Raw genomic sequence first — 27,753 nt, 5'->3', positions numbered from 1 at the left:
AAATAAATATTTATTTGTGTTAAATAATTATTATTTAAGTCAATAAAATGGTATTTGTTTTAAATACAGAATTTATTGGTTCAAATACAATTTATTCAATTCAAATAAAATCATTTGGTTCAAATAAATATTTATTTAAACCAGAAATGTTTTATTTGAACCAAATATAATTTACTTGAGTTAATTAAACGCACGTTATATATTTGTCTCAGAGCCTACTGTCCCATTTATTTGGTGTAAATAAAAATTATTATTTAAAAATAAAAATTTATTTGTAATAAATAAATATTTATTTGGCTCTGAGGCAATAATATATAATAACCGAGTATTTGAATCAAATAAATTTTTTTTTAGTGTGGTCACAATAAAGTATATTATTCCTCTTAAAATATGAGGATTATCCTCAAAATCATCTTACTACATTTTTATTTAAACAAGCTAGCTTTTTCACTCTAATAAACTGGCTTGTTTTATACGTATAATAAATATATAGCACAGAAAAAAGTGCGTTTTCAATTAAAACGTTACTTGATAATTACTTAATAATTAAATTGCATAAAAGACAGATTAAATTAATAATTAAACTTTTTATATCCCTTAATCATATCAGCATATATGCTTTTATAAGTTTTTTTTAACTATGTACTTATGTAGATAAATTTACTTTTATATTTCATATATATAATTCCTACCAATTAAAAACTTGTGAACGATATATTAATAAAAAAACAAATTCTCATATAAAATAAGAATAGAGAGCATTTATTGATAACTTTAGAGGTATGCGGGGTTTTACACACGCAACGTCAACTTATTTTTATATATACTGATGGTGTTAATGCTATAATTCTCATCGAATTATTATTAATTTACGAGTTTTTTTTAAAGAATAATTTATTTAAAAAAGAACATATATATACATCAGCATATTGATTTTTAGATGAAAATATTAAGATATTAATTTTCTTCATCCCCTAAAATTAACGCATATTTTTTTTATCATGCAAAAGTGAATACTTTTATAAAATAAGAAGATGCACTCACAGTGAAAATGCTTATATATATACATGTTATGATAAACAGGTCGATAGGGAGTTGTTTATCATAATTGCTTAATAATAATAAGGTTGTGTTTCTTCTTCTCCTTAAATGATGCATATATGTATAATGAATAAAAAGAAAAAATTATCATCTGATATGCATCCGCAACTTTATGTATTATTATATTTATATATGAAAAGAAGAATACGCACAAAATCATTTAATTTTGTTAGATTTCTTGTTTGAGTTCGCATTTGTTAAATGATTTTTAAATAATGAATATTTCAATTAGATGTTTAATTGACAAATTGTTAACTGCAAATTAAAAAAATATATTAATTCATTCATTCCTTATTCTCATATTTTATTAATATTGAAAATTCATTTGAAAAATCTCTCAGAAAAAGAAATTATAAATGCTAAGGAGTATTATTCTTATTTAAGTCAGACATCATTACCCAAGCATTTCAAAATTTTTTTGTCTAATTAGTTTAATTGTTTTTTCTTCTTCTCAAAATGGTATATCATCTTAATTAAAACGAATAGTTATTTTTTCTCAATGAAATTGTTTATTTTTTAGTAATATTTGAATATAAATTTTTTGAACTTTATTATAATTTATTATTGTATAAAGTATGTTTCAATTCAATTTTTTTATTTTCTGAAAATGGAAAATAATTAAAAAATGTTTTAGAGTGATGGAAACTTACAAAGATCATTCTGTTTGCATATTTTAATTATTAAATATATATATATATATATATATATTAATTATAAAAATATGACAATGGATGAAATTAATAGCAGTACTGAGTTTAACATCTTCAGTATTGAATATTATATAAGACCTTTTTTTTCCTGTGTATATTTACATTGACCGAGACCATGATGGCTTTAAGGTGGAGCATTAGAAATGGCATTATTATTATATTGGAGTAATGAAGCGTTGGCGGAAGAACGGCAGGGCATTGGAAACGAAAAAATTTTGATTGTTTTGCACCGTTTATTCCGACTTCCGGCTGCAGGCCGTCGGTTGGCTGAGAGCTTTCGCATCCAACCAACTGAACTGCAATTAAAGTAATTGGCCTCATTGTGCTGTCCAAAGCGAAAGCTAGCGAATGCAGGGCACTGTCAGCCACGGCCGAAACAGAAATGTGCACCTATCCTCCTCCTCCTCCTCTTGAATCTGACCATAGTCAGTGTTTCTCATCCTCTTTCCCTACTTTTATTCAATTATTGTATTGAAATTCGACCCTTATTCAAAAAGGAAATTTTTGTAAAATTTTTGCTTGCAAATTCAAAAATTTTCAAAAAAAAGTACCAATTTTTGAAACTTTTTCCCTAATCAATATTATATAGTTGGTTTCTGCTTTGTTTAGAGTATTGTATTCTTCTATATTATTCTGTTAATAGATTCATTAGACATATTTTTGAAAATTTGAAGCTCATAGCTATTTGTCTCACTGTGAAATGTCTATATTTACTTTTAATATATAAGTATGAAATTTTTCTACTGGTCTTCATTGTTTGAGTTTTCTTATATTTTTTGTTTGCGCAAATTATATTATTATTATTTTTTTCGTTATACTTGAAAAAGAAGTCGAATGTGAAGGTTATTCTCATAAGGACTGTAATCATCCTGAAAAAGGTATGTGTCTGAGAAAAAAGAAAGAAATGTAAGAAACAGAAGAGTATATAGAGGTGCAAGAATTTAGGTCCTGGCAGGTGATGTCACCGTTATGTCGTTCGTCTCTTCTTCAAATGACTTCGGCATTCTTGATCCAGAAAATGTAATTTGGTATTTCCTGATAAAAAAACTGATACGATATAGTATTTTTTTATTATGCTATTAAAAAAATTTTATCATTCTGTATTACATATTATAAAAAGTATATTTATATTATACCAAAAAATAAATTGTTATACAGTAAATTATTGGGTATTATTTTAATACCAATTAAAATAAGATGCAACGCTTTTATATATGTATTTACCAAATTTAAAAATGAATTTAATCCAGAAAATGGATTAATTAAATCTTTTATGATATATTAATTTAATCATAGCAGCGCTTTTTTAATATACCTCATATAGTTTACAATACAAATTTTCTGACGATAAACAAAAATTATTTTTTATATAATTATTTAAAAAGACCCCATTTCAAAAAGCTATTTTTACTAAAATTGCAGTAAAATTAGTTTCTCTCATTTGCATATGTAAATTGCAGAAATAAGACGACAAATACAGTGCGCACGCTATATAGCATTATGTGGTACATACAGTACGGTGGTGGGGGTTCAAACACAAAACACGAAAACTTTTTCTACTTTGTAAAAACTTTGTCACATTGATTATACTGTGTATGTATGTATACACAAGAAATGTTAATCGCGTTTAAAAAAAAACAGCTTGAGATTAAATTATACCAAAGTTTGCCTTTGAAGATAATTTTTCCGTCCCCAATTCGCGCGGCGTAAAAATATATATATACATCGCGCAAAAGAGAGATTATATAATTGATATATGCACATTAGCGACTTCTGCATAATGTTAATTGCAAGAATCGTCAGTTTAAAATGTGTAGAAAATGGACAAATTGCCATCGTAAAAGGGCATGCCCTCCGCAAAATATATATTAAACTTGAAACATATATAATTAATTTGAAAAATATTCACATTTAATTTGATCATGATTAATAAATCAACTCCATGTTACATTCTTGAGAAAGATAATTATTGAAAGCTTAATGAAGCCCTTGTACTAATTAATCTTTGCTTAACACCTGCGTTCATATAAGAGCAACCTGTATATGTATATATATTTGCTTTTTGGTTATCCGGTCCTTTATGTCAATATAACAAATGAGATTTATTCGTTTATGAACTTTCATTGAAGATAAATTTTATAAGTGCACAGTTATCAAATTAATCCTTGTAATGTAAAAATCTTTTATTCTTTATAGAAATTTGAAATTTTTTTTCGTGAATTTCTAGAAAATTGATATATAACGGTGCATTTATAAAAACTAACTTTACACGATAATATTCAAAAAGCGTAACGGCGTTCATGTAATCGAATTCATCCGATCTGACGGTTATCGATTGGATCGCTACACAAATTGGCCCCTGTAATAACAAACCTGCTGCTTACCTCAGGCAGGTTTTTAAAGATCGCGTACTGTTCAGCCTGCAGTGTGTTAATCGTTCGCGCCATCAAGACTTGGCTAATTCACAGTGACGTCGATGTTAGCAAAGAGGTTGATTAAAGGCCGGACTGCGAGAGGAAGATCGAATGATCAGCCGCTACCATTGCGAAAATAATGCCATTATTTTTCCCCAATATCATCAATCGGTTTTCTCAAGTCACCTCTTTACAAAACTCATATATGAACCTATCCTACAATTAATTTCATTTGTCCACTATAAGTAATTAATTTTCTATTCTGAAATACCAAATATATATGGTTTAATATTTAAAAGGACATTTAAAAGATAAAGAGACTTTTGAATATGGATCATAAGCACCTGGAACTTGAATATTATTTAAAGAAATAAAAGTCATTCATAAAAAGGGATCAACTTACAAATTGTATAAATATATCCGAGAGTATATATATATACATATATATACAAAGTTCTTGAAATACGATTTTACGAGGCTTTAAAGATGGAAAAAAAGAAGCAGTGGAAAGGAGATGTGATAGGGAGAGACAGAAATCAAAATGAAAGAAACTTATACTCTCTTGAACATTGGAGCATTATTTGTCAGCTTATGCGAATGGAAGGTATAAAAAGGGGCGAATTATAAGAATTTACGATATCTCACTTTCACCAAGGCTCTCTCACATCTCCTCCCGCGATGCAACGTAAAACTTAGCAGCACCTACCGCACTCGTGAATCGCGTATCCATGTACGTGTGTGTGTGTTTTTTCTTGCGTCCATGCAACACGTTTTTTACATTCCACCTACTATTTAGTGCCAGGGCAGCGTCATTAACAAATTATTCGTGGAAAAAAATTATTCTCAGAACAACACTCTATACCCCACAGTCTCTTCTGCCGTTAATGGGATTCCTTTTTAAAACAGAGCGACGGCCTTGCTTATGGCGCCTAAATTATGAAACACTCTCCTCTTCATATTACCAATCTAAAATTTTATTAACCAACGGAAAATGGCCAATTTCTGAAAAAAAAACGAAAATTTCAATTTTGAAAATGTTCACAATTGTGAATAGTAATACTCTAAATATGTTAGTGGAATTTTAACTAATCAACACTGATAAATATTTCTCAAATTATTTTCTGTATGCCTTTAGTTTACAATAAATTGTCGGTATTTATAGAATAATATGAGTTGTGCAAAAAAAAGAAATGAATTCGATTCACCTGAATATTGAATGTCGACAAGGATAGTAACCGCAGTTGGGGGTGAAGCGTTCAATTTTTGGGATTTAATCCGGTACAAAATGCGAACTCCCTCTGACGGCGCCCTGATGTGATTCAGTATATCTCACAGTGGGTGACCTCCCGCGCCGATATTTTCCAATATGCACCTCATTCTGAACCAATGCAACTTAAAATATACTAACGAAACTGTATATATATATACTTAAATAATGTTAATATCAATACTTCTTTGTTTTTTTTACTTTATTTTTTTGAGGTAGTTGATAAATTTTAAAATAATTAACAATTATTTATAAATTTGTTACAGTAGCCAGAACGTGTTCAATTGGCAATGGATTATTATAAGAGAAGTTTGTTGATGTTGTCCAGTGGTCAAAGCTCCCGACTCGTAATGAAAATCCAGGGTTTCGATCCTTTGCAGAGGTAAGATTTTTTAGTTTAAATATTCAAATTGAAATATATTTAATCTTAACCAAAACAGCACGTAAGCTTGCAACAAGTTTCATATGTCTCACCTGACACAAGCTTGCATGGTAAGCTTGCCGAAAGATTGCAGTGTAAGGTATCTGCAAGATTGCATGATAAGATTATCGCAAGCTTACATAGTAAGCTTGCACGGTAAGCTTGTGGCAAGGTTGCCAATAACCTTGCCCAATCAGCACAGAAGTTTGCATTGAAAATGCGCACTTGCAATCACAAGCACTTACAGCTGTGCAGTAAATTTTTTTGACCTACCAGGAACTGGTGCTCAATGTATGTACAAAAATAAATTTCCTCACCCTAAAAAATGTTTTGTTATATTCCGCAAGCTTGCGCCTAGCTTACCATAAGATTGCCGAGCAAGCTTCAACCTTCTGTGCTGATTGGCAAGGTTATTTAGCAACCTCACACCTACCTTGCGACAAGCTTACCGTGCAATCTTGCAGTAATCTTACACTGCAATCTTTCGGTAACCTTATCATGCAAGCTTGGGTCAGGTGGGACATTTGAAGCTTACGGCAAGCTTGCCGTGCAAGGTTGGCAATATTAAGAAGGTAGTATAATTAAAGGAAGAAAAATAAGTAGAAACAAGAAAAAATTAAAAGTATTCGAGTTTTTTTTATGAAAAAATTGCATTATGGCATCTGTACTTTTAAAATTTTTGTCATACTTCCGAGTTTAGTGAAATTGTAAATATTAAATAGATTTTTTTTTAAGTTTCTATTGGGATACGGGCCTGGCACCTCTCTCGTAGTCGCGGTTGGCGTCGGATGAGTAACGCGAGAGAACACTATCCGTTACGAGTGACGACGTTTTTACGAGCGACTCGGATTGTAATTCAAATATTTATCCGTCGCGGCTCGTTTGGGACTAGTTTACATCTTACGGGGAATTGGGATGGTTAGGGGGGAAGTGGGAATCAGGGTTGAAGGAAGGGAATGCCACACGCTGCGTCAGACCCGTACGTCATCCCCGGGGTGCGAAATCTCGAAAAGGTCCCGGTATTTCTGTCTCTCTCTTTCCTTCGCAAAATCGGTAATTGGGATTTTCGATGATCGATATCTCTTTCCCTTTGAAAAAAATGTTTTTTATTTATTTCCTTTTCTATGCTTCTATATACTATAAACTTATATATGTATATATACGGAAGGTGGATGTCTACCTACCAAATTTATAAGTGACAATTCCTCGAATATTTCTCGGATATATAATTAATGTAACATAAAATTAATAATTTAATTTTTTTTATTAAGTTGCAGTTAAATTATATCACGGAGAGACGGAAATAGTAGATTCTTACTGCCATAAGAGTAGAATTTACTAAACAGAATCGTTAGTTTTGGGTTGACTAAACAGTATGCTGTTATTTATAATTTTGAAAGATGTGCTAAAAGAAGAATGAGTGCTGTAAGAACCCCCTAGAATAAAGTCGGAAAAGCTTAAACTAAGTTGCGTAAACAGTTACTTAAATTCTGCGCAGAATATTAAGTCTTTTTAAGCGTCTTAGTTTAAGCTTTTCCTACTTTACGCCCGGTGATGTAAACGCTGGATCTAAATATAGATATGGCGCTATTTGTCGGGAGTATTAAATGGCGTATATTAAACACGTGGTGACAGATTCATTAGCATCTTTCTTTTCGTGTAAAACATAAAGAAATTTTTATTCGTATGCAATTAATAGTAAATTTTTCAAAAGGTGACACTTTTGTTTTTAAAGGAGGATCAATCAAAGAGGAGTAGCTAAAAATGCTAAAGGATCATTCAAGGAGGAACAATAAAAAATTGTAAGTAGAAATTGCTCTAAATGTTCTTATTTAAATTTTGTTATTAGTATAAGGCATTGGATAGAAAATCCGTTTCATTACTCTCTAAATCGGAATTAATAGAATTTTTACTTTTTTAATTACTTTTTTTATTTTACTAATGAATTTAGTAGAATTATTATGCAAAAATATAACTAATTAAAATTAGTTTTCACTAATTCAATTAATGAAATTGAAAAGTGGCGCGAAGATAGCGCTCCTAATGATAGAACGTCCAAGCGCCCATCCTGCTGGAAGGGTCTTCCGGCAGGACGCTTGGACAAGCCGCTGCGTACTGCCGGCAGGATGCTTCTCCGCACATTGCGCCATCCTGCCGGCAGGATGTTCCGTCATCCTGCCGGCAGGACGCACTTTATTTAAAACATATATTTCCATTAAATTTTCTTAAATTACCACATAAAATTTTATATATTATAAATTACCTTAAAAATTTCATAAATTACCATAAATTACCCTATAAATTTCCAAAATTAGTTTTCAAATTTTTCTTTTAGATATTATAAATTCCCGCATAAATTTCATAAATTACCGTATAAATTTCATAAATTACCGCATAAATTTCCTGCAATAATTTTTAAATCTTAAATTTTGTTTGTATTACAATTATAAATTACCTCAAAAATTTCATAAATTACCGCATAAATTTCCAAAAATTACCACGTAAATTTTCTGCAATAGTTTTTGAATCTTGAATTTTTGTTTGTATTATAATTATAAATTACCTCAAAATTTCATAAATTACCTCATAAATTTCCATAAATTGCCAAATAAATTTCCATAAATTACCTCATAAATTACCAAATAAATTTTCTGCATTATATATATTTTTTAATCTTGAATTTTGTTTGTATTATTATTATAACACTATGTATAAAGATTTGTATCCAGCGCAATTGCGGACGGATGAAAAAGACTCAGATGAGAGTCTTTCCGAAAAAACATTATAAAATTAATATGGATTCAGATAAACATAAAAAAATATATATGGTTCGAAAGGTAATTAAAAAAGCTATCAGATCATGTAACTATTAAGTTTCTAAATTTAAATATCAGGGCTGGGTAATCGTATCAATAAACTGAGAAGAGTCCTGCCGGCAGGTCCGGGCGTCGACGATCTAGCACTAAACATTAGGTCAGTTTTACAAAAATTTAACTTCTTTAAGTTGCCTAGCCTTGGGGTTTGAATTTAGAAATTTAATTTTTACATGCGCTGAAAGCTTGTATCTTTACCTTTCCAACCATATATATTTTTTTGTGTTTATCTCAATCCAAGTTAATTTTAGAAAGCGATTTCGGAGGGACTCACCTGAGTCTTTTTCATCCTGCAGGAAGGACGTTGGACGTTCTATCACTAATGTTCATTCTCGATAATACTAAACATCGCGTAAAGAATCAAATGACTTCTGCTTCTTTTAAAAAGATATAGCGCTATACTTGTCGGGAGTATTAAATGGCTTATACTAAACACGTGGTGAAAGATTCATTGGAATTTTTCTCTTCGTGTAAAACATAAAGAAATTTTTATTCGTGAGTAATAGTTAATTTTTAAGGAGGTGCCATTTTTGTTTTTAAAGGAGGATCCATCAAATAGGAGCACTAGCTTCAGACAAATTCAGAAAGGTTAATCAAGGAGCGTTGCAATCTAGGAGGAGAAATGCTGAAGGATCGTTCAAGGAAGAGTAGCTTCAGACAAATTCGGAAAGATTATTTAAGAAGAATCAATCTAGGAGAAGAAATGCTGATGGATCGTTCAAGGAAGAGCAGCTTCAGACAAATTCGGAAAGATTATTCAAGGAGAATCAATCTAGGAGGATAGAAATGCTGAAGGATCATTTCAAGGAGAAACAATAAAAAATTGGTAAGTAGAAATTATGCTCTAATTGTTCTTATTTAAAATTTAGTGTTAGCATAATAAGGCATTCGCTAGAAAATCCGTTTCGTTGTTCTCTAAATCGAAATTAATAGAATTTTTAGTTTTTCAATTATTTTTTTTCTTCAATTAGCAGAATTATTATGCAAAAATATAACTAATGAAATTAATTAAATTAGGTACACTATTAATAGGTTAGTTTTCAGTAATTCAATTAGTGAAATAAACGCGTGACGCGAAGATAGTGCTCCTAGTGTTCATTCTCGATAATACAAAACATCACGTAAAGCATCAAAAGGCTTTTGCTTCGTCGAATAATTTTATAAGTGTTAAGTGCATTCATCTAAATTGAAAAAATATAAATTCTTATTAGTATAAATTCTTTTCGTGTGCATATTTATTTTTTTTAGTTTCTTATAATTATTAATTTTTTGTCAAGGAAAATCAACACATAATTTTTTATTGTTAAGAATAGTTTTTATTTCTTTATGATAAGAACGTAAGCAATATTATATTATGCTTGATTATAAAATAAAATCAGATATTTACTGCATTAACCATCAGGGGAATAAGTATATATATATATATCTTTTATCACCAATAAAAACCGTCAACAAGTTAAAACAATTTCTTTTAGTGCAGAGTAAGTTATTTTTTGAGAAAAAGTTGATTTATATTATATATATATACAAACACATCAGTCATAGAAATATAAGATTACAACATACACGGAATTAACAGATCAATATAAAAGTTTTTTGTTGTTATCCTGAAAGGAAGGAGAAAAAAGTAAATGATAAATGTCCTTGTGTTTATTATGTTTTGCATTTGCGTAACTTTTTTAAAATAATTATTTCTTGATGTATATATATGTGATGAAATCGTCATTGGAGTAAAAATAAGAGCAAAATATATACTTTAATATTCGTTTATACAAAGTTTTAAATGCAATTATGCATATAAGCTTTGCAAACATCATGATATAATGCGTGGTAAAAAGTCAAATACGAATGTTTTTATAGTGAGTGCGCGCACTTTATATTGTATATATATCATATATGGCTCCTCCATATAATCGCACGCGGCGTTACTTACATACCCGCGCGTTTATATATACTAAATAAAACTTTCCGCATAAAAGCGATGAGGCACCTGCGGCAGCTTTTTATATCGGCTTGCGTACCTCGTTATTTCTGTAAATTGCCATTAATTAGCCCGACTGTCGCTTTCGCCGCTTCTGCCGATGGGCCGCGCACTCAAGTGCAATGGTATTGAGAGAGGAAGGATTTCGATCGTTTTATAGTGCGACGATCGTTACAGCGATAACGTATATATAAGGTATTCGCTTTTGGGACTTTGTAATAAGGTACTGCTCTTTTAGAAATATTTTTGAAAATAAATCGATATACACTACTCGTGTGTGTAACTGATATGTATATATACGCAGTCGTCGTAACTTGTATGAACATAACAATTATCGTATCTGAGGTGCTCGCGCTCGTGCGATGCAGAGAAGAAGACTATATATATATATCGTGGGCAATGTATAACAGACAATCGTATCGTAAAGTACAATATAAGCACTGCCGTTGCTTATATGTGTAAAGTCATAACAATTAAGATCGTATGAAATAATCGTCATTCGCAGATGGGTGAATTTATATATGCGACACATATTTTTACCTGTCAGACTTGTGGTCAATCTATAATTTTTTATCATTCATTTTTTTTTCTTTAATGATTTTTAAGTCTCAGAAGAATTATTTTTAAAATTTACAATTTTATTTCCTGTCGTGGGTAAATTTTTTATTTACTTTATACAACGTTTTGAATGACTTAATATATTTGCCTTACAGCTGCACTTTTTTAAAATGTATATATAATTTGATAAAAAAAAATATACTGAAATAGAAATATTCTGAGACTAATAAATATTTGACAGCTATTTTAAAAAATTTGATACAATTTATTCTCAAAAGTGTATATATATATAATTTCTGGTGTTAAGAGCGTATTCTCTACAAGTCGCAGAAAAGATTTAAGCTCTGCGAATCATGGAGATTCGAGTTTACATATACTGAATTTGAGAATAAATTGTCAATATGTGAAAAGAAAATTCTGTTAAATAGAAAAAAAAATCTTTCCTTAATATAAACTTTATGTTAATTTAAACTTTATATGTTTATAAAATTTTCTTTTCAGTTTGTAGGAGTCCGTTTCTTGAAGGATGGGTGTTTGTTGCGGAGCAGCTCCTGGAGGAGATCTGGCATAGCTGAGTCGCAGTTCAATGTAAGTTGATAACCTTTTACCTGAATTTTGAAATTTTAAGACTGATACAAATAAAACAGATTTACAATTTATTATAATGTAACTGATAGTTTTTAAAGAACACCCAAGAAGCACGTAATATATCCTCAATATCAAGGTAATATTACACGTGAGATTCGTAATATAACGCTGTAATATTACAGTAATCTTACAGTGATCTTAAAATGTCCGCCTCAAGGTAATATTACCGGGAATATTACTGTAATATTAACGGTAATATTACAGTAATATTACAGACTGATTTGAGTTATTCATAAAGCATAAAAAACGTAAATATATTATAAGTCAATTTGGCTTGTTGGTAAAACTCTGGACTCGTGTGCTTTGAGTTCGGGGTTCGATTCCCTGGATGGGTAGATTTTTTTCGTAAAGAAATGTTCCCATAATATTACTGTAATATTCTCTTGTAATATTACCTTAATATTACGTTATAATATTACTGCAATGTTACTGTAATATTACCTTAATATTAGCGCGTAATATTACAGTAACATTACCGGTAATATTACCTTGAGGCGGACATTTTAAGATCACTGTAAGATTACTGTAATATTACAACGTTATATTACGAATCTTACATGTAATATTACCTTGATATTGAGGTTATATTACGTGCTTCTTGGGCAGTAATTACTGAGGAATATTTTATCTCTTATAGGGGAGAGTGGACAACGTTGGATCATTTCAGTTTTCCAGAAAATTATTTAAAAATCTCTACCAAACTCCAAAAAAGGTATAAATAAAGTCTAAATATGTGACGCTCCACGAGAGAAGGATCACCATACGTCAAAAAAGTTTTAGGTTATGTTTGTGATTTTTGAAATGAAAATACTCATACAGAGAATCAACTCTTAATATAAAACATTTATGTTCAAGTCTTCATTACATTCAAAAAATTCAATAAAATCTAATTTTGATTTTACCTTCATAAAAAAAACTTTTTATGAAGGTAAAACTATCGCAAAACATAACCTAAAAATTTTTTGCCGTAAAGTTTGTTCTTTCATATGGAGCGTCACATATAGTTACTCATAATTTATTTTCTATAACATAGTAAATTAATATAATTTTTTTTTAATTTTTCAGGCAGTTGGTTCTAGTGAAAGTGTTTACAAAGTGAATATAGTGTCATCGTATCATCGTCACAATGTGAGAATTCCAATTATCAACCAGAATGACAGGAAGGATGTGGACGAAGAAAAACGGTCCCAGCATGTTGCCAAATTTTTCAAAAATAGTCTTTTCTTTTATTTATTTATTTATTTTTTTTGCTTGGCAACATCGCTCTCGATCTGCGCAGAAGTGCAATCAAGAAGCAGAGATCTTCGAGAGTGGCCACAAGAGGAAGGAGGAACAATGCAAACCTTGTTCCGACGTGGGATGTTCGCCGATTGATGAGTCGTTTTTTAATTTAACCCCTTCCCTGTTTGAATTAATTAATTAATTTTGATTTAATTGATTTTCTTTAAATTTATTTATACAGTTCATTAATATTTATAAATTGAATATTAAAATTTTCGATATCAATTTTAACTTATGAATTTTGGAACATTAATTTTTTGACTTTATTTAAAATATAAATTATCAGTCTCATTCAAACAAAACATTTGAAACAATTTTTTAAACAGGAAAGGATATTGACATCAACATAGTGACATTACTGTTTATATTTATTATATATATGTTTATATTATGTAATTTGTTCAAATATTTAGTAATTTTTTCTTATTCAAAGTAATTTCCTTTCTTTAAAAAAAAGTAATTCAAAATAGATTTGTTACATTTAATTAATTTCAAAGTTATTAAATATAGATTTTTCTTGTCTTGCATGTTAAATTTTCAATTTTTGAAATTAAAAATTAATGCATGTAAAATTTAAATAATAATTTATTTGATAATTTAATTTAATGACTAATTAAATAGTTTTTCTTTCAGAAATTTGCGCTCAGGTGACGGTTGCGTCCCGGGACGTTAAACCTAGTGTAGGTCTTTGCACCTGGGCGTTAGGGAAATTAGGAATTTTTCTTTTCATTTCAAATATAGCTATAGGTAGGGAAATCGGGAAAGTTTTTTTCGTTTTAAATATAGCTATAGGTAGGGAAAATCGGGAATTTTTTAGCCGCTTTAAGTAATACAGTAAAAATATATTTGTTTGAAATTGTTTGCATTTGTTTACACGGAAAAAAATTATCTTGAACAACAAAAAGATTTTACTAGAATAGTGGAATATTTAATTGCAATAATTGAAACATTTTGCTATAGTAGTGAAACTTTTCGCTGTTCCGTAAATCTTTTTTCCGTGTATCTTTATGTCACTATGTTGAGTCAACTTTTACTTTAGTATTTAATAAATTTTTTATTTATATTATAAATTGTTTTGTTCTTGTTTAATTAAGATTTTACTTTCAGTTGAATCATCGTGGTGAGCAATAATATTTTTGTTACCTTTTTAATTTGTATTAATGATTTATTTTTTCAGGAAAATGTAAAAATGTTTAATTTATTCTTATAATTATTTAATTATATTATTAGGTACATTTATATTATACCTATTATATTTTATGTTATATTATACTATATTTATATTATAATTATTATTCTTACAATTATTAATTTCTGATAATCTATTTATTGTATTATATTTATTTTTTTTCTGTTTCGTAAAAATAAGTTTCTACTTTTTAAATAATGTAGCGACAAATTTTTATATTTATTAAAATTTGACGTTATACAGTAGAAAAATTTTTTTACTTACAAAGATTTTCACTGAAAAAAATATACTATTGAATCAGAATCTCTGGTGAAACGTATAAGAATTATATTGACTGAAAAACGTGTTATAGAAGTTGTAAAATATGACAAATTCTACAGCACATACTTTTTAATCAATTTTTATGCATTTCGTAGAAATTTTGTTTCAGTAGTATATTTTTCTCAGTGTAAGACAACATAATAATTTTAATCACTATGTATTGCAGAAACAAATTAAAAGAAATCATAGTCATCAATATCATTTTAATATCATCACACCAGGATGAAATAGATGTCTACTCCCGGATGGTTTGCAGAATTTACCAACGGCTTGTGTATTGTTTTTTGAAAAGTGAGTATAAGTTTTCTATAACTTATATATGAGAGAGAATTTTTTCGCTATCTAAACTTAAAAAAAAGCATCGCAACAAATTTTAATATAAATTTAAATATAAATATAACTAAAAATGTACTTATTTAAATTAATCAAAATGTATGATTAAATTCTCTCTGTATAGTAAATAAATTAATTTGTGTAATTAGAGAAGTAAAAAAAATTTATTTAGAAAAAAATCTCATCGTTGAGATAATTAGGTAATTAGATGGAATTAAATTATGCTAAAGGATAAAAAACAAATAGCGAAGTGCTTTTTTTAATTCCTCTGCGTCACTTAACTAATCTTATCAGAGGAGAAATTCCTTGTCAATATTTTAGTAATCGGATGGAATGGATATATGTATAGGAGTTGGTTCTTATGTCAGTTTTTATACTCCTAGGCTCGTCAAGTTGTGTCAGCTCGTGTCAGTTCGATTGGCAGGCGGGATATATATATATATAGTATATATAGTTGGGCAAAACCTGCAGACGCGGGGCAAATATGTGCGCTTCCACCTGCCCTAAGATCCTCGACGCGCACGATGCCGATGTTGTCTTGCGATTAATATGCCTATATGCAGACATGGCGCTCGATTCGTATCTGTATCCATCTACCCGTCTTTTTAGCGATTTTGCAGTTTGCCGCGGCAAAAGAAGATTATAGCACTATATTTAACGCGTGTGCGACATAGGGTGTGGCTCGCGCTGTATATAATCAATTGAATTTATTTCCTATGTCACGATTAATCACCCTAACAATACTAATTGGCAGACGCCTTTTTATCCTTGGAGAAAGAACGTGTTTATTATTTTTTTCGGAGAAGAGTTCTTGTAATTAATAATTATCAATTTTCAATACCAAAGAATTTTCATCTTACTGAATTTTTTATTTAATTGAATTTTCATTTAGCAGAACTTTTATTTAACTGAAGTTTTGTTAAATATAATTCTTAGTTTAACGAATTTTCATTTGATAGATTTATTATTTACTTGAATTTCCATTTAGCCGAATTTTTAAATAGCTATAGTTTTAAATCACACACTGAAAAAAAATTTATTTGATTCTAATAATTGGTTACTTGACTATTATCAAATAAATATTTAATTAAACCAAAATAATTTTTATTTGAATTGAGTAAACTATTTGAAACAATAATTTCTGTATTTGTAACAAATACCATTTTATTGACTCAAATAATAATTATTCAATATAAATAAATATTTATTTGATAATAGTCAAGTAACCAATTATTTGAATCAAATAAATTTTTTGTTCAGTACACATGTTTGAGTACGCGAAAAAAAATCTTCACCTGGAACAGCGATACGTTTCACTGGAACAGGGATATATTGACTAAAACAGCGAGAGTTTTCGCTATTCTAGATATACATATCGCTGTTCCAGAGAAAGATTTTTTTCCGTGTACGAACTTTAAAATTATGGATAAAAGATTTACCTCTGAAACAGCGAAAAAGGTACATTTCACAAAAATATCAAAAGTTTTAATTGTTTCAATTAAATCGTTTATTATTCTATTGAAATATTTCATTGTTCCAGGTAAATCTTTTTTTCTTTGCGGTATGAAATGTCCAATTACTATTTTCAAGTATTTTTTTTTTAAATAAGAAACCATTTTTGACTCTTTATCTTTTTTAAAAATCGTTTTCTTCCCAGATTTGACAACATGAAATTTCATTTGAATTGCTTTAAAAAAATTGCAAATTTTACAAATGTATAATGTTTTTACGGATAAACTTTTTTTATATTATGTTTTTAATTATGTTTGGTGATTAATTGATGACGATAGAAATCTTTAATTTGCCTCTGATATAAACAAGTGTTTTGGAATGATATTTCCAAGGTCTCAATTAATTGTAATTCTGCAGAAAGATGGCCTAATTGTCTTAGCATGTACCTACACATATATATATTTTGTCACTTGAGGGACGAATTAATTTAAATCATGGTTACGTAAAGGTTGTTACATTAAACTCATTTATCAATTTACACAGGAAAGGGGAATAATAAGGGGCTGAAACCATTTGGCTTTTACACGACTTGAAATAGTTTCACGTGATGAATTTATAATTTTGTAATTAATGCCTCTTTAATGTATTTAATTTTACACTATATAGTATTTACTTTAATCATTCCTCATTATTAGAATTTATCTTTTAATTGGATTAAATTCGATGTCAAAATATAGCTTTGCATGAGAGAAATTACTATGTATGTATATACATATAATTATTTATTATTTCTTGTAAAATTTTCTTATGTATAAAAATACATATATATTATATTATAAAATATATAGTATATATATATTATCGAACTTGATATCGTGTGGCAATTAAGGATTAAATATGTGAATTATATGATTTTGGTTGACATATGTTTATGATATTTGGAAGAAAGCTGGAAATTGATTTTGAAAAGAGGAAGAATGACTTTATGGGATGAGAATTAAGAAAGGGGTGAAGGAAGGTTGCACATATTATATGCGAGCGTTGTTCATTTGCGCGCTTAATCTTTCATCGTAAATCCATCGTTAAATAACGCGTTTGGCATCAGGTCTCCTAAATCCTTTTGGTGGGGATAATCAAGCCGTTCATTAAATGAGACGTTGAGGCTGGTTTATGAGAGTTCGGAAGTTATTGTCTGTGCGTGTGTTTAAGACCACGCCCGTCAAACTTCGCATAATGAAACATAAATGTGGTAGTTTTTTTAATATACATATATGCGCACACGTCATCTTAAAACATAAATCAAACTTTTTTTTTATTTTCATAGAAAACTTAGATTATTTTAAAAATATTTTTATATAATTTTAAACTTTTTATATATAAGTAAAAAGTGTAGGATTTAAAAAAAAAGAAATTCTAAAAAGGAGAAATTTTAAAAAGACTTTTTGAAATGACGGAAGGATCTCGGATAAAAATCAATTGTATATAATAAAAAGAATCGGAAAGAAGAGGTGGAGGAGGGAGGTAGTTTCTTCTTGTGGTTTTAATGAAATTCATCCTGCGTCTTTGTCGGTGTCAAGATAGGAACAACTTGTGATAATATGAGTGCATGTTGACTGCATTTTTGAGTGTCCGTGTGGTCGCGACTTGTCTATACATGATGTACGACTTTCGAGCGAATCTTCGTTTGACTAATTCCGCCTAATTACGACAACGAATAACAAAGAGACCGCTATGTTTCCATGGATCTTATCTCACTTATTTGGAAATAATGACTGTTCACGCATCGGGAAACTTATTTTGTGTCTGATGTGCTTTTTTTTTTTGTTTTTTATTTTTGTCGGGAAGTCAATATTTTTATTTTTTTATGTTCATTCATAATATGTTATTAAAAACTATATATCTCTACTTCAGAAAAAAATATTTATTAACATTTTGATAATAATATTTTTAAATATTTTGTGTTTCAGATTGCAGCAAAATCCATTTAAAGTGCCAAAAGTGCAGAATAAAGAACAAAACAAGACGTGCGTTCATCAAATCGCAAGGATGATATCTACTTGAATATTGCAAGGTATGTAATTTTTATTTGTACATATAACAATACTTTGTTAAAATTTGATATTTAAAGCAAAAATGGTTCTAAAATCTCAATTTTAGAGCTTTGTTTGAAGATAAAAATGTTGGTTTCTTATCCGCAAAAAAGAAATATTTCTCTAACACTGAGATGAAATATTTATAGATCTCAAGTTCTTATTTTGTTTAAATTAAGATTAACCTTACAATCAAGGCTAATTTAATTTCAAACCCATTTTAAAACACATTATCTTATTAATTTTACTAAAAAAAATTTAAATTGGAACTTTATAAAGTTTAAGAAGAAAAAATTTTAAATGCTGCGGGGATTCTTATTTAATTTATAGATGTCTAACGTTATTACATGTCTTAGACTATGCGAACTTTTTTTTTAAAATCTTTATGAATAAGGTTTTTATAACCTATCGCTGTTCATCGTTGAGACTGATAAAATTGTTCATTTTTTATTCCTCTCTATATTATTATCTATGAGCCCTTTCGAACACAATTACCCATACAAATGTAAAATAAGTGCACCTACTCACATAGGCCACTATATATATTCAATATATAAATGCACATCCATCTATTTCCACGTATATACGCCTCGTCTTCGCGCCATTTTGGTCGCGTGCATTCTCGCTTGTTATTTTTACACTTGGTTCTTTCCAAGGAAGAATATAGGTATTTAGATTAATCGCAAAGCTGCCATTGGTTGGAATAAAAGAAAAAAAATATATATATATGAAGGAATATTATGTGAAAAGAGTCAAGATTTGTATTCGCAGAAAATTGATGTGAGAACGGATATTATTTTTGATGGCATGTTATAGATATATGTATATATATACAAAGCAGAGAAAGTGAAGATAATTGAAGAATTATAATTTCTTCTAACGTTACTCTCGAATTTTCTTTTTTTTTTCTCTCTATATATATATATACATACAATTGACAAAGACCAATAATATGTGGTACACACAATTTGAAAAGATCAATGTCGAATTCTCTCGTCAAAGAATTTATAAAGAATATATAAATTTACCGGATCTTAGCGGTAACCAATTTGTGGCCAACAGAATGGCCTCAAGTTTGCTTGCGTGTTGATAAAATTTCGTTTTAGGAACAGGGACAAAAAGAGAGAAATAGTAGCAGGCAATTTTTCAATAATCGACAACTCGAGCAAGCATCTTCTCTTCTTTCGTTTATTTAATGATTTATTTCTGTCAGAATTTACCTTTTCATTCGCATTGTGATTGACCCGAAAAAAAACTATCCGATATGTTTTTTCGTAATAAATTTTTATTTGTCAATCTTCGTATAAGATATCCTGTGAAATAGAGAAGATTGTTTGTTTAACAAAAGAGGTAATTTTTTTTTTCCTTATAAAAAGGACAAGTTAGATGGTCTTTTGTTTCTTTTTTTTCATACAGATGTGAAAGGGTCAGTTCGAATCGTTTGAGAACCAGGGCACCATCAATTTACGTGACAATACTCATTAGACTTCGTAACGTTTTTCTTGGTCATTGCAAGAGTTCGTCGATAATTAGCTACTAGGTGATGTTTAATAGCGATTATTATAGCGTGGAGAATATAGGGAGTATCTTCAGAAATTTTCCCATGCTAGAGAGAAAGAAGAGGCCACGAAAGAAGGCCTTTTATCGTTACGTCAAAGATCCGAGAACTTAGACGCATGTATATGTTTATATATAGATATACTTCGACATCTGAACTCATAATCACTGGTTCAAAATGATTAGGCAAAATTATTTTTTATTTTTTTTTTTTTATTCTAAAATTACAAGTTTTAATAATATTCACACTGCAGTAGAAAACTAAACATTAAGTTTTAGTAAATTTTGTACAACTTTTTTCTATATAAATTATATTGTAAAATAGAGGAAAATATTGGAAATAAAAACTATTTGGTTCAAGTTAATATTTGATAATAGTTAAGTAACCGATTGAAATTTTTTCAATTGAAAAATGAATCTCTTTATACAAACTAGGAAGAATTAATGAAGAAGAAGTAAATTAATGATTTTTTTTTTTTTGAACGTGCACTATACACCTGTATAATTTTCTCGATATTTTTTTGAGCTCAATGAGCCATAAAAATCCGAAGCCACCTAATAATCCGTTTACGATGTGTAATACGAGATAGTGGTGTATACATTTTCTCTCTCTTGCGAAACATTAAATTTCACTATATATATATACGCGGTAGACATAGAAATGTTGAAGAGTAAAGAATATATTGCCCCATGGGCGCGCGGTTTGTGTCCAAGGAAGAGCGAGATACCAATGTGCTCGTCATTGAACGACGCGTCGGCAGTCGGAATTATACAGTTTTATTGGGCCTCGAAATACGAAAGCAAGAGGGCGGCAAGATAACGACTTGACTCTACTTTTATGCCACGAAATTGGGCTGTTAAATGAATTACTCGGAATCCCGCTGGTGCGATGCCTTTTTTGAGGCTCTTGACTAATTACCGCGCTTACATCCTCTTGAATGGACTAGCTTTGACTACTAATCGTTCCTTTGTCTTTAACACATACACAATGTGTGTTATGTTTTTGAAAGATTTCCAATATCGCGTCAATCTTCTTGGCATCGTATATATATATATATTTTAACTTCATCTCATATAGGGATTTTGCTCCTGAAGAAGGACGTGAAAGAGATGGTAAAATGATGGAAAGATGGGGTTAAAGAAGGACGTTGAAGAGAAAAAAAAGGAGGGAGTAGCGATTGGTTGCAAGCAGACCTCCTGTCAATCATCCATGGGCTAGACTACCAATTTCTTCGGCTTCATAATTTCTGATAATTTCTTCGAAGCTGGATTCTCCCTTTCGTTTTTCTCTTTCTCTTGCTCTCTCAGTTCCACTGACTTTTGCTATATGTTACTATATACCTTCGGAAATCATTATAAGAAGGTAATTGCGACGATCACGTATCCGCGGCTTCTATTTATCCATGTTCATTATAATAACAATGTAATGTGCACTATAGCGTCGACCATGGAAGAGACGCTGGGATATAATCACCGGTTCGACAGCTGTAGTAGGTCGAATATTTTTGCAGTTTACTATATTTTTCAGAAGACCAATTAGTATAACGCGTAGAGAGGTAAAACTATCTATATATATACCCTGCATTATACTCTCGTCCTACATCATCAAAAGTTATTCGTATAGGTTCTATATTTTCATGATGATTAAATGATTCGTAGAAGAGAGAATATAGGTAACGATTATTATGATATCATTTTTATTGTCAATCATCTATTTTTAGGTTTGAATCTATGATGATCAACGAAATTCAGTCGTTGAAATTTTTCTAAAATTTTCGTATATACCGTGGATGTCCCAGTTGCCGTCCACCTAAGACCTAGTTTCCGTCCAGTTTAATTTTCAAAATAATAATTTATAAACAAATTATTTTCTTTTATTTGTTTACTTAAACTAATAAGTCGATTGCGTGCCAAAAGGAATAAATTATTGTTAAAAAATAATTTAAATTACTATACGAGATATTTGTAAAATGGACGGATACTGGGACATGGACGGTAACTGGTACAACCACGGTATTTTAGTTTAGTGATACCTTGTTTTTTGTGAAAGGAATCGAGATTGCAAAATCTGTTCGTTTTCAATTTTGAGCCCCCTGAAGCATAAATAGGTTCTCTAACAAAAGTTAAGGATTTAAATACAATCAGTTTTGATAAATATTATTTCGAAGTATTCTGAAACTTGTTTCCAAGCGAATGAATTTATTTTATCCGAATATAAATTTATGTGTAACTGAATACAAATTTTTATTTGAATTAATTTAATTTTATACGGATTGATTCGGAATGAAATTCCAGGACGTAATAGGATTTAAATTCAGCTTCTTTACGAAACGGATTGATTCGGAATGTTCCGGAAAGAATTTTTGTTTTGATATATATATATTTAGGTTCGAATAAAAATTGATTGAAACAAATTTAGGAATACTATATATGTTCACTGAGAAAAATATGATATATAGAATTTACACAGCATTTCTGCCGCAAAGGCATAAAAATTATTGATGCAAAAACATATATGCTATAGAATTCATCAAATATGATATAAATTCCATATCATGTTTTTGAAACAAATACACGGAAAAGAAGTATTATATTGATTCAAGAAAATTTTATTTTTATTCTGATGTATTTGATCTATACACTAATTTTCTTTATTCGAGAAAATATTGAATTAAATATGGACTTTTGGCAAAAATGATGTTTGGTTTAAAAGCATATTTTTTCTCAGTGTACTGATTCAGTTTTTGTGCGTTACACACTAAAAAAGAAATCTTGATTTCAGCCTATTTTTGAGGCTGAATTTAAGGTGTAAACGGAGTCAGACCAATTAAAAAAGGACAGACTTATGCAAAATATATGGGCTTAATTTAAGGTGTAAACGGTTTAAGACTTTGTTTTTACTGTGTAGTACACTCATTCTTCAGAACAGCTTCATTAGTATTAATTTAGTACTGCTTTTTTATAGTTTACTCATTACTTATAAACAATATTTGACATAGTAGGTTATCAAAGTATTCATCACTGATTGCAATATTTCCAGATTTAAAGGCAGTTTTTATAAATCTCTGATAGTGATGAATGAAAACAACACCGTCGGAAGGTATATATGTATATACATATACATTCACATGTGCCTTAGCAAGTGATGGCTATATATATAAATGGACCAGGCTTTTGTATCGCATGCCATGGCACGCGACCCATGTCTATTGTGAAAAGTACGATTGACCTAGGAGTTGATGAACCATGTCGATCACGAACCCTCTCGTATTTATCGTTTGTCTAATGGTCGAAGTATGTTATATACCCATCCAACTAACCGGCAGGTCACATTGTCCTAAAGCAAAAGGCGAGAGTCAATATTGGGCAGTCACGGGAAGTTGAACTTGCACGGAATCACCAGTCTCCGGAGGATTAGTGGTCAATTTATCTAATGACGGAACCACGATATCACAAATAATAAGGAAGGGAAGAAATTAGTTTGAAACGAGAGTCGTATAGTTGAGCTTGCAGGATTCAAGGTTGTTATATACATATATATTTGATTGTCCTACAAAACTTTATATATTTCCCTCCCTCATCATATCTTCTTGAGGGTTTATTCACTAAATTTAATGGCTTGACAGTCATTCTCTAATCTAGTTCAACTATAGTGCAATTTTCTAATGCTGAAAATATATTGCTATATCTAGAGAGAAAATTTTCTTCTTTATTGTCTTCTTGCGCAATCACAAAAGTATTCATCCAAATTTGTTCCTTCAAATTAGATGACGAGTTTTAGTCTCATATAGGTTTAAATTATTTTCTTCTATTCTTGAATATATCCAGTTTGTTGACATAGTTTTTTTTGTGAATGTAAATAATGATGACGAAAAATAGTTTGAATTTTTTAACTTTATATGAGAAAAAGATTTACCTGGGACAGCGAAAGATTTCAACAAGAATAGCAAAAGTTCTAATTGTTTCAATTAAATCATTCATCACTATATATTTTAGTGCAACTTTTCGCTGTTCCAGATGAAGTTTTTTTCCCGTGTAATAATAACTTTTCTAAGCAAGTTTTTTATTAAATTTCAAAAGAATTTGACAAGTTTTCATACATATAGATTTGAAAATGTATCTTGTAAAACTTTCTCTAGGTGAATCTGCAAATTATTGTGTATATAATTTATGAGTTTTTCTTTTGCGGTGATAATGGATAAAAGGTGATCGAAGAAAGGGAATGACCGAATGACAAGATCAAATGCGTGTCGAAAGTTGAAAGTCAAACACGCGATGTCTAATTCTGTCATCACACGACGTAATGGTGTATCGAATCGTTCGAAAGCGATTTTGCATTTTATAAATATTAAGCATACATGATACTTCCTATGTATATGTATATATATATATATATACTGTATAAAAATAACACTCATCATTGAATCGCGAGTTATAGTCTTGCAATAATTATACATAGGGTGTCAGTGCGCGCGCCTATTTGACGATCAAACTGCAATTGCAGTAATAATTGCCATACAGATAAGCATAAACAAGTAAAACTTGGTCGCCACGAAGGGACAATACAAGCTTTTGCTTGATAAAGAAGATAAACAGTCATTAAACCTACCTTAGTTGTTATTTTCACCTATTTTTATGCAACATGCAGTTTAAAAATAAAAATATGTGGAAAATTATAATCAATATATTATTTTTTTAATAATTATTTTCAATAATATTGTTATATTTTTCGATATTACAATACAAATATAAAAATATATCAATATTTATATAAATTAATTTAATAAAATACACTGAAAGACTTTTCGTTTCAAAAATTAATATGATTTGTTTGAAAATGAGGATAATTCTGTTTTTATGCGATTTAGTCGTATAAAATGTAACAATTTTTAACCAAATAATAAAGTTAATATTACCATACTAATTTTCGGTATGATTTGGTTTAAACACTGATATATTCAAACGACTAAATCGCATAAAAACAGAACTTGTATCCTTATTTTCAAACAAATCATATTAATTTTTCAAACGAAAAGTTTTGCAGTGTAAGAGAAAATTTAAACAAATTATTCAGTAGTAAATTTATAAAAAAAATTGAATTCACACTGTAAAACGAAAGGTATTAATTTAATACCGATTTTAGGTACTAAATTTTTATTTGGTTCTATATTTTGATACCTAAAATTGGTACTGTTTTAATACCTTCTTTTTACAGTGCATGATTCAATTAATTGTAAGTAAAAATTTTATTTAGAGTCTGAGTGAAAATTGATTACGTAAAATATTTCCCTTGAGTACATTTATAAATGGAGCGAAAGAAGATTGAAAACATGAACGGCAGTAAAAATTTATTGCGAAATTTCATCTGTATGAATATTAAATTTTAAAGTAATAACGCATAATAAGCAATATGTGTTTCCTCTCTGACCCAGAATAAGCTTTGTGCATCATTATTCATTTCTTTTAAATAATTTTCTTGAATGTAAGACACATCCCTTTCTGAAAGAAACATAAGCTTCCGTTTTTTTAAAGAAAAATACAAAATGATTGGAATCCGTTATTTTTATTTATTGTAGGGGTTTGGGTAAAAGTGTTTCTTCATGTATATATATATATATCCATAAGAAATTTTTTAAAATTCATTGTTCATACGAAGTCACTATGAAAATAGTTTTTTAACTATTAAGATAAGACTTGTTTCTTATCTTGAATTAAGATTTTCTTTTTGTTTTTGCGTTGTTAATTTGTTTTACTATCATTATCAATATAATTGCATAAAAGTAAATAAAGAGTTGAAAGACGATGATTTTTTTTTAAGCGGTGAATTATGGTAAAAGATGGAATTCCATATACTGTATATAAATAGAGTCGGGAGTATATATATTGGGTAGCTACCCACTACTTGCATTTATCTCAGGTAGCTACATATATGTATAACAGTAATTATTCATAGCACGCAATTATAAGTATAAAGCATTGCAGACCGTGTCGCTCTCGGTGCAACGAAGTGGCGCGACCGTCGTCGAGCGACCAGCGATATCACATCGCATCGGCTATACTAAACCACCCTGATTGCTGGCTTACGTTTCAAAACAATGATTTACCTAATTAAACCTCATTTTCGTATTGTTAGTCGTTCTTTTGTTGCATACCAGTCGTTATCTCGCAGGGCATATTATTTGCCTAGCACGAGATATATATACAGCTTCTGAAATGTATGTGATTAGTATGTGTGCGCAGAAAAAATATATATGTATGTCCTTTCTTGACGGTATGTCTTTTTTTTATATATATATGGTTCACACAAAATTAAAATTAAAATTTTCAATCAGTTCACTCAATATTTGAAACTTGTGTTTTATTCTTATATGATCGTTTTTATTAAAATTATATAAGTCGCAGTATGAATTTTATAGATTTTTTTTCTATTATACGCACGCAAAAAAAGTTTCACTTGGAACAGCAATAAGTTTCACTGGAACAGCGAAATTTTTCTTTTTTCTAGAGAAATACCGTATCGCTATTCCAGATAAAGATTTTTTTCCGTATGTACTAAATTTTGTCTGTTTTTTCGGCAGTAATTTTTATGCTTTTCTTTATTTAATGAGCCCATATTGAGAAATCAATATATACTCTTAAAAACTGAATAAGTTCCTCTTTTGCTTCTCACGTTATCTTCTCAAAACAAAAAGAAAATATAGTTGAAAGTTAGGTCCATTTCCCATTGGCGCGATATAACAATAAGACAGCTCAGAAAAAACATGAGAATATATATATATAAAGGATTCATGGCGGATGAAGAAAAAGTTAATTGGTGTCAATTTGTTTCTTATTTTTCTTGTATATTTCTACACATTTTCTTTTTCTTTATCTCTTTTATTAGCAATGTCGATGTTGTCGTTTGAGGATAAATATATTTTCATCTTATTTTATACCTGTCACTTTGACTTCCTTTCATGTTTGACAAGTTTATCTTCTACATATTTTACAGTATTCTATATATGGTATAGGAATAACTATTATATATACTGGAAATAAAATAGTATTGAATCAATAAAACTTATTTACTTGTCCGCATTTGATTCAATATTTTCTTGACCTAAGAAAATTTTACTAGTTTGAAGTAAATTTTCTTGAATTAACAAATTTAGTGGATCAAATACGTACAAGTAAATGATTTTCTTGAATCAATGATACTTTTTTTCAGTGCAGTTTCTGCGAAGAAAGAAATTTCAGAATTTGGAAAAAATTAAGGACCATTTTTTGTTTTGCTTTTAATCTTCAAAAAGAAGAATAAATTATTTCCTCATTTTTTTGTTGCAGAATCGTATATTGTATATGATTTTTTAATTACTTAGAACAATTGATAAAACTGATTCGGAAGTAGAAAGACACTTGATAAAGATTGATGTTGAGATAGAGAGGTTATACATGTAGAGTCAGTATAATACATATGCTGCTTGCGTGAAGTAAACTTTTAATGTGATGAATGACCGGTAAAAAGGTGTGTAATACCAGCTATAAAGTGAGATAAATGATCTTATAATCTACAAGTTA

At 29.4% G+C, this 27,753-nt stretch overlaps 1 protein-coding gene and 1 long non-coding RNA gene across 2 annotated transcripts in view; both read left to right on the top strand.

Annotated features, from left to right (window-relative positions):
* The first annotated feature begins 7,477 nt into the window (after positions 1-7,477).
* On the top strand, positions 7,478-13,575 carry LOC127286893 (uncharacterized). The gene is made up of 5 exons (XR_007843810.1): positions 7,478-7,715; positions 9,329-9,612; positions 11,827-11,913; positions 12,611-12,685; positions 13,039-13,575. It is a non-coding gene; the product is annotated as an uncharacterized LOC127286893 (long non-coding RNA).
* Positions 13,576-14,800: 1,225 nt separating this feature from the next.
* Positions 14,801-27,753, top strand: part of LOC127286868 (aryl hydrocarbon receptor protein 1) — a 100,019-nt gene continuing 87,066 nt past the window's right edge. The window contains exons 1-2 of the mRNA XM_051313482.1: positions 14,801-15,055; positions 18,517-18,620. The gene's annotated coding sequence lies outside the window, so the exon portion shown is untranslated. The remainder of the gene's footprint in view (positions 15,056-18,516; positions 18,621-27,753) is intronic.

Source organism: Leptopilina boulardi, unplaced genomic scaffold, assembly GCF_019393585.1.
Source record: "Leptopilina boulardi isolate dan_hultmark-lab unplaced genomic scaffold, ZJU_Lbou_2.1 LbouV2_364, whole genome shotgun sequence".
Taxonomy (NCBI): domain Eukaryota; kingdom Metazoa; phylum Arthropoda; class Insecta; order Hymenoptera; family Figitidae; genus Leptopilina; species Leptopilina boulardi.
This window is presented reverse-complemented; position numbering and strand designations above follow the sequence as displayed.